At 37.5% G+C, this 13741-nt stretch overlaps 1 protein-coding gene across 1 annotated transcript in view; it reads right to left on the bottom strand.

The window, feature by feature from the left end:
• The window catches only part of LOC133651844 (uncharacterized), a 123930-nt gene extending 111611 nt beyond the window's left edge, over positions 1-12319 (bottom strand). The window contains exon 1 of the mRNA XM_062050019.1: positions 12244-12319. The gene's annotated coding sequence lies outside the window, so the exon portion shown is untranslated. The remainder of the gene's footprint in view (positions 1-12243) is intronic.
• Positions 12320-13741: the final 1422 nt, after the last annotated feature.

The raw sequence follows: 13741 nt of genomic DNA, 5'->3' as shown, positions 1-13741 counted from the left end.
AAACGTACTTTATTTGTCGCAGTGGAGGCGAGGATTAGTGATTTAGAAGTAGCTAAAACACTGCCGACTGGGGCTGGACTTTAGCCACTAGCTAGCTAGCCATGTCTTAAAGCACCTCTTCCTGAGGGCGTTTCAGTGTTATAGCTTCACCTTTATTGTTAGTTTTTAAACCAAAATGCGTCCATTCTCCCTTTTCTGTCTACACACTGTGTCTGTTTGTAAGTACTCCGTGATTGTGTTGCCGCACATGCTCCTCTGCTCGTAAACCCAGCAATGTTACGGCAACGATGCGGCGGCATGGGGAACCGGTACTTTTTAGAGGCCGAATATGATTCATTAGTATCACGGTACTATACCAATACCGGTATACCGTACAACCCTAGTGGGCACTGATCAAATTAAAAGTAGTTTTTCGGAGAATCATTCTTTATTTTGCTGGAGGACGGTGACACTGTTGTCATGCATTAGAAGGCTAAGCTGGCTACACAACAACGCAGGCTCACATTGTCTATGAATGTCCTCATTCATCCAGGTCATTGTAACCTCAGGGCATTCAATCGTTTGGTTGGTTTTAGAAGCTAACATTGCTAAGGTATCATTCACACATTTCTAACCGACTGTCATTACTTACCGTTTCATTGCCATAGATAGTAATCACCGTGTCGGCCTTTAAAAAGTAGTTTATTGGAAAATCAATTTTCATACCAGCGCAGGTTTCTAAAGCAGGAGTCGTTGAAGTGCTTTGCACAGACGAAGAGAGACTTCCGACTTGAAGGTGCTTTGCCACGAATCATAAAAGTTAAAAATAAGCCACTTTCCTATTTTCAGATGCCGTGTCTTGCCCTGGTTAAAACAACACGGGAGAATTTTCGGTCTTCGTGTCGTACCATGGGCTTTTTGTCATTTGGACTACAAGTTAAAGTTAAAGTACCACTGATAGTCACACATTGATTGATTGATTGAGACTTTTATTAGTAGGTTGCACAGTGAAGTACATATTCCGTACAATTGACCACTAAATGGTAACACCCGAATAAGTTTTTCAACTTGTTTAAGTCGGGGTCCACTTAAATTGATTCATGATACAGATATATACTATCATATATACTATCATCATAATACAGTCATCACACAAGATAATCACATTAAATTATTTACATTATTTACACACACAATAGGTGTGGTGAAATTACCCTCTGCATTTGACACATCCCCTTGTTCCACCCCCTGCGAGGTGAGGGGAGCAGTGAGCAGCAGCGGTGGCCGCGCCCGGGAATCATTTTTGGTGATTCAACCCCCAATTCCAACCCTTGATGCTGAGTGCCAACAAGGGAGGTAATAGGTCCCATTTTTATAGTCTTTTTTTATGAAGTGCTCGAAAATTAGAACAAAATGGCGGTCTCACGCAAATATCTTTTGGTGAGCATTCACCATATATAGATACCTTCAGACATCTCAGGTCTGAAAAATGTCACAGGACTGACAAATCCCAAATGGGCTGTGTGGGAGCTCTCTTCCAGTGGGTCCTCCTGACCACTGAGCATTTCCAGTTTTTTATTCTTCAAAACAAGTCTTTTGGCGCTTTTCAGCAGTCGTCTTTTTGTCAAAGTTTGTCGTGCTCTCGCTCTCCCCCAGCTCCGACTCCGTCTCTCCTCCCGGTCGCTGTTTGTACAGAGCGACAGGTGATTAGATAACAAGGCCCAGGTGGGCCATCTACGCTCCTGTCGCTGACTTCGAGGCCGGTCCTGGCACACCCCGCCTCGCTGCAGGCCCGCAGGCCACGCCCCCCTCCACATTGTCGATGTGTGACGTTCATATGTTGTCAATATTCAGTGTTTTATCCTTCATAGTTAATATTGTAAATCACACACTCTTTCTTTTCATGTACAAACCCCGTTTCCATATGAGTTGGGAAATTGTGTTGGATGTAAATATAAACGGAATACAATGATTTGCAAATCCTTTTTAACCCATATTCAATTCAATGCACTACAAAGACAAGATATTTGATGTTCAAACTCAAAAACTTTATTTTTTTTTTTGCAAATAATGATTAGCTTAGAATTTCATGGCTGCAACACGTGCCAAAGTAGTTGGGAAAGGGCATGTTCACCACTGTGTTACATGGCCTTTCCTTTTAACAACACTCAGTAAACGTTTGGGAACTGAGGAGACACATTTTTGAAGCTTCTCAGGTGGAATTCTTTCCCATTCTTGCTTGATGTACAGCTTAAGTTGTTCAACAGTCCGGGGGTCTCCGTTGTGGTATTTTAGGCTTCATAATGCGCCACACATTTTCAATGGGAGACAGGTCTGGACTACAGGCAGGCCAGTCTAGTACCCGCACTCTTTTACTATGAAGCCACATTGATGTAACACGTGGCTTGACATTGTCTTGCTGAAATAAGCAGGGGCGTCCATGGTAACGTTGCTTGGATGACAACATATGTTGCTCCAAAACCTGTACGTACCTTTCAGCATTAATGGCGCCTTCACAGATGTGTAAGTTACCCATGTCTTGGGCACTAATACACCCCCATACCATCACAGATGCTGGCTTTTCAACTTTGCGCCTATAACAATCCGGATGGTTCTTTTCCTCTTTGGTCCGGAGGACATGACTTCCACAGTTTCCGAAAACAATTTGAAATGTGGACTCGTCAGACCACAGAACACTTTTCCACTTTGTATCAGTCCATCTTAGATGAGCTCAGGCCCAGCGAAGCCGGCGGCGTTTCTGGGTGTTGTTGATAAACGGTTTTCGCCTTGCATAGGAGAGTTTTAACTTGCACTTACAGATGTAGCGACCAACTGTAGTTACTGACAGTGGGTTTCTGAAGTGTTCCTGAGCCCATGTGGTGATATCCTTTACACACTGATGTTGCTTGTTGATGCAGTACAGCCTGAGGGATCGAAGGTCACGGGCTTAGCTGCTTACGTGCAGTGATTTCTCCAGATTCTCTGAACCCTTTGATGATATTACGGACCGTAGATGGTGAAATCCCTAAATTCCTTGCAATAGCTGGTTGAGAAAGGTTTTTCTTAAACTGTTCAACAATTTGGTCACGCATTTGTTGACAAAGTGGTGACCCTCGCCCCATCCTTGTTTGTGAATGACTGAGCATTTCATGGAATCTACTTTTATACCCAATCATGGCACCCACCTGTTCCCAATTTGCCTGCACACCTGTGGGATGTTCCAAATAAGTGTTCGATGAGCATTCCTCAACTTTATCAGTATTTATTGCCACCTTTCCCAACTTCTTTGTCACGTGTTGCTGGCATCCAAATTCTAAAGTTAATGATTATTTGCAACAAAAAAAAAATGTTTATCAGTTTGAACATCAAATATGTTGTCTTTGTAGCAACTGAATATGGGTTGAAAATGATTTGCAAATCATTGTATTCCATTTATATTTACATCTAACACAATTTCCCAACTCATATGGAAACGGGGTTTGTGGATATACCGGCCCTCTAAATTTGGCCCCCCCGAGGCAAAAAAATTGCCCAGGCCTGGTTTGGAGGAAGTAGAAAAGAAAGCAAAATTGTTTTCTAAATAACTCTGAAATTCCTCCATGGTTTGTTTTCACATTTTCAGGACTTATGCAGATCCCAAGTGCACATAAGCAGGGCCCTCAGGTTAGAAACTTTCTTTTTGCATAATAGCGGCTCTTTAATCTAATCCAAAATTAAATAAAATACACATTAAAATGTGAATATTGCGGCATTTTTAAAACATCATTAAAAAATGCCTGTGGAGGTCCTGGAAGTCCAGTCCAAGGTAACTTCAGTGTCACACATCAGAACCGCGAGGACTAATTACGGACCGAGCGCACGGGAGCTTTGTGAAGTCAGTGAGTGCGCTTGCACAACAGGACGCTTTTTTTTTTTTTGTCTCCAGGTAGCCAGGCGAGAGTTTTCCCCTCAGCGGAGAAGCCATTAGTCAGAATGCTGGTGATTTATGGGACGCCTCCTTGCTGAATTTAAAAGAACTGCCATGCAGTTCTCAAGGCGCGGGGGTTGGGGAGGTTAGCGTCGGTCTTCGGGGCCGCCACCCTTTTGCTCGCCACGGTTGGAGAACACGAAGCCATTCTCCGGCTTCCATTGTCGAGAAGATGCTCGCGAGTTTTGACACACACAGAATGCGGCGAAAAAGAGAACATTTCAGCGTAAACGCTTTATTTCCCGTAATTGTTTGCGAGCATTAATAATAAATGCGCGTCCAAACACAAGGAAACAAAAAGACTAATCACGGGGTCTCATTATTCCCAGATTCTACGCTCCACGATTAATGACTCTCATATTAATGATGTTGTGTACGCTGGCCTCGCCCTCCCCGAAGACGCTTCGATAGCTAATGAGCCTAGAGGACGTCCTGCCGTTCCACAAGCTAGCTTACATTTTTTACCAACCGATGCAAAAGTTCTTGTGTGGTGCTAATTTAGCACTAAGGGCAAAGCAGCGCAGTGCCCAAACACATCCAGCAGATGGCGCTTGGGTTAAGAAAGCATACTTTGTCCCCGCATGTCATTCGATTGTGCTACGTTTGTACTGCAACATTTTCTTGTCTATTATAGTTGATATATTATGGGGCTAGTTATGAATAATAACACGTTAATAGCTAGACAAAAAAATGTTGCAACACAGACGTAGCATTAACGCATGGAGCAAGTTTGGGGCGATAATCATAAAACATTAATAACATAACAAGTTAGAGAGAAAAATGCCGCATAAACCTGCACAAATGTTGTACAAACGATTGGGACGAGTTTGGGGAGATTTTGACATGGTTGGGGAAGGTACTGGTTATGAAAAATAACATTAATTACACGTTAAAAAAAACAACAAATAAAACGTGAATAACATAAAAACTATAATAGTCAAACAAACAATTTTTACAGCACAAACGTAGCACAAACAAATGGGAAAAGTTTTGGGAGATTTTAAGATGGTTGGGGGGGCTGGTTATGAATCATAAAACATTAATAACATAACTAGTTAGAGAGAAAAATACAGCATAAACCTGCACAAACATAGCACAAACGATTGGGACGAGTTTGGGGAGATTTTGACATGGTTGGGGAAGGTACTGGTTATGAAAAATAACATTAATTACACGTTAAAAAAACAACAAATAAAACGTGAATAACATAAAAACTATAATAGTCAAACAAACAATTTTTACGGCACAAACGTAGCACAAACAAATGGGAAAAGTTTTGGGAGATTTTAAGATGGTTGGGGGGGCTGGTTATGAATCATAAAACATTAATAACATAACTAGTTAGAGAGAAAAATACAGCATAAACCTGCACAAACATAGCACAAAACGATTGGGACGAATTTGGGGAGATTTTGACATGGTTGGGGAAGGGACTGGTTTTGAAAAAAAACAATAATTACACGTTAAAAACCCTAAAAAACAAAACGTGAATAACATAAAAACTATAATAGTCATACAAACAGTTTTTACAGCACAAACGTAGCACAAACAAATGGGAAAAGTTTGGGGAGATTTCAACATGGTTGGGGGGGCTGGTTATGAATCATAAAACATTAATAACATAACCAGTTAGAGAGAAAAATACAGCATAAACCTGCACAAACATAGCACAAAACGATTGGGACGAGTTTGGGGAGATTTTGACAAAGTTGGGGGTTGGGAGAGGGACTGGTTATGAAAAATAACACAATATTACACGTTAAAAACATAAAAAAACGTAAAACGTGAATACCATAAAAACTATAATAGTTGGACAAAATATTTTTGCAGCACAAACGTAGCACAAATGAATGGGACAAGATTTTAACAATGTTGGGGGAGCTGGTTATGAATCATAAAACATAAATAACATAAGTCTAATACTGTGGTTAGAGAGAAAAAATGCTGCATAAACCTGCACAAACATAGCACAAACGATTGGGACGAATTTGGGGAGATTTTGACACGGTTGGGGAAGGGACTGGTTTTGAAAAATAACAATAATTACACGTTAAAAACACTAAAAAACTAAACGTGAATAACATAAAAACTATAATAGTCATACAAACAGTTTTTACAGCACAAACGTAGCACAAACAAATGGGAAAAGTTTGGGGAGATTTCAACATGGTTGGGGGGGCTGGTTATGAATCATAAAACATTAATAACATAACTAGTTAGAGAGAAAAATGCCGCATAAACCTGCACAAACGTTGTACAAACGATTGGGACGAGTTTGGGGAGATTTTGACATGGTTGGGGAAGGTATTGGTTATGAAAAATAGCATTAATTACACCAGGGGCAAAGAAAGGCAGTGCCCAAACACATCCAGCAGATGGCGCTTGGGTTAAGAAAGCATACTTTGTCCCCGCATGTCATTCGATTGTGCTACGTTTGTACTGCAACATTTTCTTGTCTATTATAGTTGATATATTATGGGGCTAGTTATGAATAATAACACGTTAATAGCTAGACAAAAATTTTTTGCAACACAGACGTAGCATTAACGCATGGAGCAAGTTTGGGGCGATAATCATAAAACATTAATAACATAACAAGTTAGAGAGAAAAATGCCGCATAAACCTGCACAAACGTTGCACAAACGATTGGGACGAGTTTGGGGAGATTTTGACATGGTTGGGGAAGGGACTGGTTATGAAAAATAACATTAATTACACGTTAAAAAAACAACAAATAAAACGTGAATAACATACAAACTATAATAGTCAAACAAACAATTTTTACAGCACAAACGTAGCACAAACAAATGGGAAAAGTTTTGGGAGATTTTAAGATGGTTGGGGGGGCTGGTTATGAATCATAAAACATTAATAACATAACTAGTTAGAGAGAAAAATACAGCATAAACCTGCACAAACATAGCACAAACGATCAGGACGAATTTGGGGAGATTTTGACTTGGTTGGGGAAGGGACTGGTTTTGAAAAATAACAATAATTACACGTTAAAAACACTAAAAAACAAAACGTGAATAACATAAAAACTATAATAGTAAAAAAAAAAAAAAAAACAAAAAAAAAAAAAAAAAAAAAAAAAACTATAATAGTCATACAAACAGTTTTTACAGCACAAACGTAGCACAAACAAATGGGAAAAGTTTGGGGAGATTTCAACATGGTTGGGGGGGGCTGGTTATGAATCATAAAACATTAATAACATAACTAGTTAGAGAGAAAAATACAGCATAAACCTGCACAAACATAGCACAAAACGATTGGGACGATTTTGGGGAGATTTTGACAAAAACAACACATTAATTACACGTTAAAAAGATAGAAAACATAAAACGTGAATAACATAAAAACTATAGTAGTTAGACAAATGTTGCGTCACAATCAGCACGAACGAATGGCACAAGTTTGGGGAGATTTTGATAAGGTTGGGGGGCTTGGTTATGAATCATGAAACATTAATAACGTAACGCTAATACTGTAGTTAGAGAGGAAAAATGCCGCATTAACCCGCACAAACATAGCACAAACGATTGGGACGAGTTTGGGGAGATTTTGATAAGGTTGGGGGGGCTGGTTAGGAATCATAAAACATTAATAACATAACTAGCTAGAGAGAAAAATGCAGCATAAACCTGCACAAACATAGCACAAACGATTCGGACGAGTTTTGGGAGATTTTGACAAAATAACTAATTAATTACACGTTAAAGACATAAAAAACATAAAACATGAATAACATAAAAACTATAGTAGTTAGACAAATGTTGCATCACAATCAGCACAAACATAGCACAAACGAATGGTACAAGTTTGGGGAGATTTTAACATGGTTGGGTGGGCTGGTTATGAATCATAAAACATTAATAACATAACTTTAGTACTGTAGTTACAGAAAAATGCTGCATAAACCTGCACAAACATAGCACAAATGATTGGGACGAGTTTTGGGAAATTTTGACATGGTTGGGGAAGGGACTGGTTATGAAAAATAACACATTAATTACACGTAAAAAAACAAAACGTGAATAACATAAAAACTATAATAGTTGGACAAACAATTTTTACAGCACAAACGTAGCACAAACGAATGGGACAAGTTTCGGGAGATTTTGATAAGATTGGGGGCCCTGGTTATGAATCAAAAAACATTAATAACATAAACACTATAATAGACAATACATCTTGCATCACAATACGCACAAACGTAGCACAAACGTAGCACAAACGAATGGGACAAGTTTGGGGAGATTTTACAAGGTTGGGGGGCTTGGTTATGAATCATAAAACATTAATAACATAACGCAAATACTGTAGTTAGAGATACAAAATGCTGCATAAACCTGCACAAACATAGCACAAACGATTGGGACGAGTTTGGGGAGATTTTGACAAAGTTGGGGGTTGGGAGAGGGACTGGTTATGAAAAATAACACAATATTACACGTTAAAAACATAAAAAAACGTAAAACGTGAATACCATAAAAACTATAACAGTTGGACAAAATATTTTTGCAGCACAAACGTAGCACAAATGGATGGGACAAGATTTTAACAATGTTGGGGAGCTGGTTATGAATCATAAAACATAAATAACATAAGTCTAATACTGTAGTTAGAGAGAAAAAATGCTGCATAAACCTGCACAAACATAGCACAAACGATTGGGACGAGTTTGGGGAGATTTTGACAAGGTTGGGGGGGCTGGTTATGAATCATAAAACATTAATAACATAAGTCTAATACTGTAGTTAGAGAGAAAAAATTCCGCATTAAACTGCACAAACATAGCACAAACGATTGGGACGAGTTTGGGGAGATTTTGCTAAGGTTGGGGGGGCTGGTTAGGAATCATAAAACATTAATAACATAACTAGCTAGAGAGAAAAATGCAGCATAAACCTGCACAAACATAGCACAAACGATTCGGACGAGTTTTGGGAGATTTTGACAAAATAACATTAATTACACGTTAAAGACATAAAAAACATAAAACATGAATAACATAAAAACTATAGTAGTTAGACAAATGTTGCATCACAATCAGCACAAACATAGCACAAACGAATGGTACAAGTTTGGGGAGATTTTAACATGGTTGGGTGGGCTGGTTATGAATCATAAAACATTAATAACATAACTTTAGTACTGTAGTTACAGAAAAATGCTGCATAAACCTGCACAAACATAGCACAAAGGATTGGGACGAGTTTTGGGAAATTTTGACATGGTTGGGGAAGGGACTGGTTATGAAAAATAACACATTAATTACACGTAAAAAAACAAAACGTGAAATAACATAAAAACTATAATAGTTGGACAAACAATTTTTACAGCACAAACGTAGCACAAACGAATGGGACAAGTTTCGGGAGATTTTGATAAGATTGGGGGCCCTGGTTATGAATCAAAAAACATTAATAACATAAACACTATAATAGACAATACATCTTGCATCACAATACGCACAAACGTAGCACAAACGTAGCACAAACGAATGGGACAAGTTTGGGGAGATTTTACAAGGTTGGGGGGCTTGGTTATGAATCATAAAACATTAATAACATAACGCAAATACTGTAGTTAGAGATACAAAATGCTGCATAAACCTGCACAAACATAGCACAAACGATTGGGACGAGTTTGGGGAGATTTTGACAAAGTTGGGGGTTGGGAGAGGGACTGGTTATGAAAAATAACACAATATTACACGTTAAAAACATAAAAAAACGTAAAACGTGAATACCATAAAAACTATAATAGTTGGACAAAATATTTTTGCAGCACAAACGTAGCACAAATGAATGGGACAAGATTTTAACAATGTTGGGGGAGCTGGTTATGAATCATAAAACATAAATAACATAAGTCTAATACTGTAGTTAGAGAGAAAAAATGCTGCATAAACCTGCACAAACATAGCACAAACGATTGGGACGAGTTTGGGGAGATTTTGACAAGTTTGGGGGGGCTGGTTATGAATCATAAAACATTAATAACATAACTAGTTAGAGAGACAAATGCAGCATAAACCTGCACAAACATAGCACAAAGGATTGGGACGAGTTTGGGGAGATTTTGACAAAAGAACCCATTAATTACACGTTAAAAACATAAAACGTGAGTAACAAAAACTATAGTAGTTAGACAAATGTTGCATCACAATCAGCACAAGCGTAGCACAAACGAATGGGACAAGTTTGGGGAGATTTTAACATGGTTGGGGGGGGGGGCTGGTTATGAATCATAAAACGTTAACTAACAAAAACTATAATAGTTAGACAAAACATGTTGCATCACAATCAGCACAAACATTAATAACATAACTCGAGTACTGTAGTTAGAGAGAAAAAAATGCTGCATAAACCTGCACAAACATAGCACAAAACGATTGGGACGAGTTTGGGGAGATTTTGACATGGTTGGGGAAGGGACTGGTTATGAATCATAAAACATTAATAACATAACTCTAATATTGTAGTTGGAGAGAAAAAATGCCGCATTAACCTGCACAAAAATAGCACAAACGATTGGAACGAGTTTCGGGAGATTTTGATAAGGTTGGGGGGGCTCGTTATGAACCATAAAACATTAATAACAACTAGTTAGAGAGAAAAATGCTGCATAAACCTGCACAAACATAGCACAAACGATTGGGACGAGTTTGGGGATTTTTTGACATGGTTGGGGAAGGGACTGGTTATGAAAAATAACATTAATTACACGTTAAAAACCAAAAAACCCAAAACGTGAATAGCATAAAAGCTATAATAGTTGGACAAAACAATTTTTACAGCACAAACGTAGCACAAACATATGGGAGAAGTTTGGGGAGATTTTAACATGGTTGGGGGGGCTGGTTATGAATCATAAAACATTAATAACATAACTAGTTAGAGAGAAAAATGCTGCATAAACCTGCACAAACATAGCACAAACGATTGGGATGAGTTTGGGGATTTTTTGACATGGTTGGGGAAGGGACTGGTTATGAAAAATAACATTAATTACACGTTAAAAAACCAAAAAACCAAAACGTGAATAGCATAAAAACTATAATAGTTGGACAAAACAATTTTTACAGCACAAACGTAGCACAAACATATGGGAGAAGTTTGGGGAGATTTTAACATGGTTGGGGGGGCTGGTTATGAATCATAAAACATTAATAACATAACTAATACTGTAGTTAGAGAGAGAAAATGCCACATGAACCTGCACAAACATAGCACAAATGATTGGGACGAGTTTGGGGAGATTTTGATAAGGTGGGGGGGGTGGGGGGGGGGGTGGTTATGAATCATAAAACATTAATAACATAACTAGTTAGAGAGAAAAATGCTGCATAAACCTGCACAAACATAGCACAAAGGATTGGGACGAGTTTGGAGAGATTTTGACATAGTTGGGGAAGGGACTGGTTATGAAAAATAACATCAATTACACGTAAAAAAAACCTAAAAAAAACCTGAATAACATAAAAACTATAATAGCTGGACAAACAATTTTTACAGCACAAACGTCACGATCAAAAGTTTACATACACTTGTAAAGAACATAATGTCATGGCTGTGTTGAGTTTCCAATAATTTCTACAACTCTTATTTTTTTGTGATAGAGTGATTGGAGCACATACTTGTTGGTCACAAAAAAACATTCATGAAGTTTGGTTCTTTTATGAATTTATTATGGGTCTACTGAAAATATGACCAAATCTTCTGGGTCAAAAGTATATTTGGTTACATGTCCCTTGGCAAGTTTCACTGCAATAAGGCGCTTTTGGTAGCCATCCACAAAATCGGTGCAGTTCAGCTAAATTTGTTGGTTTTCTGACATGGACTTGTTTCTTCAGCATTGTCCACACGTTTAAGTCAGGACTTTGGGAAGGCCATTCTAAAACCTTAATTCTTGCCTGATTTAGCCATTCCTTTACCACTTCCCTTGGGGGTCATTGTCCTGTTGGAATTTGTGCTAATAATACTACCACCACCATTTTTGACGGTAGGAATGGTGTTCCTGGGATTAAAGCCCTCACTTTTTCTCCTCCAAACATATTGCTGGGTATTGTGGCCAAACAGCTTAATTTTAGTTTCATCTGACCACAGAACTTTCCTCCAGAAGGTCTTATCTTTGTCCATGTGATGTCAGATGAAACACAAATTGAGCTGTTTGGCCACAACACCCAGCAATATGTTTGGAGGAGATCACTCCATCACAACAAAATAAGGTATTACGGTTGAACGTCATATCATACTACAGATGACTGAAAGAAAAAGGTACACACCTGCTCACGAGGATGTCACCAAGATCTTTGGCTGCCTTCCGGCAAACTCCGTTGCCATTGCCCCGACATATTCTGCCTAGAAACAAGAGAAGTCACGTAAGCAAGGGAAAATATTTCAATTGATCTCCATTTTTAAAGTTTCACGACAAATCAGGCATAAATAATATTTATTGGTGACAATTGCAAACACACTGCAAAAACAGAAATCTAAGTAAGATGAAATATCTCAAATAAGGGTGATATTTGCTTATTTTCTGTCTGATAAGATAATTCTTCTCACTAAGCAGATTTTATGTTAGAGTGTTTTACTTGTTTTAAGTGTTTTGGTCCTAAATTATCTCAGTAAGATATTACAGCTTGTAGCTGAGATTTGATGACCTATATTGAGTAAAACATGCTTGAAACTAGAATATCAACTGTTCCAAAGCTGTGTCATCAACACTCACAAGTATAAAACTGCTTTTTCAAAGTAATAATTTCTTATTTCAAGCATGAAATAAAAAATCATGACTTTGACACAATTGTGTCTCATAATTAAAACGGATGACAGCCAAATTGACTTTGCTGTTTTATTTTCAATGAAACAATAGAAAACACGTACTCATATAGTAGTACAGTTGGCACAGTACAGTAAACTGACAGTTAATATTTAAACATTTCACATGTGACATTTCAAACAATTTTGAACAGAAAAAGTTCATGCACATTCAGATAAATTCTTCAAAATTACAATTAAAAAAATGTGGCCGGGGGCCGGGCTGTAAATATATATGTATATATATATGTATATATACACATATATACATATACATACATATATATATATATATATATATATATATATATGTATGTATATATATTTATGTATGTATATATATATATGTATGTATGTATGTATGTGTATATATATATATATATATATATATATATATATATATATATATATATATACATATATACATATATATATATATATATATATATACATATATACATATATATATATATATATATATATATATATATATATATATATATATATATATATATATATATATATATATATATATATATATATATATGTCTTAATTAGATTATCCAAATAAAATAGTGCTCGATACCGTGGTAGAGCGTAATATGTATGTGTGGGAAAAAAATCACAAGACAATAATGTTGATTATTCAATAACATGGCAAATTCTTGCATCCAGCACATCTTACAACAGTGGTAATAAAAGATGCAACCTATGCTTAAAAGAGAAACTGTTTATTATATACCGTCCAGACCTGTCATCCCTCAACAAGCGCAGCGAAATTGCATCAGTATGCCGTCACAGAAGGAAACACAGGTAGGTAACACACGAGCCAATCACGACGCCCCTACGCCTGACTGTACCCACCCGCTCTGTGCCCTATATAAACCATGGTATGTGAATGCTTCCATTAAAATCTCCTGATGATTGAGGAAACCCCTCATGAAACAGGCCTATAGAGATGAA

This window comes from Entelurus aequoreus, linkage group LG06 (genome assembly GCF_033978785.1).
Source record: "Entelurus aequoreus isolate RoL-2023_Sb linkage group LG06, RoL_Eaeq_v1.1, whole genome shotgun sequence".
Lineage (NCBI taxonomy): Eukaryota > Metazoa > Chordata > Actinopteri > Syngnathiformes > Syngnathidae > Entelurus > Entelurus aequoreus.
Note: the sequence above shows the minus strand (reverse complement) of the source record. Positions and strands in the feature narration are given on the sequence as shown.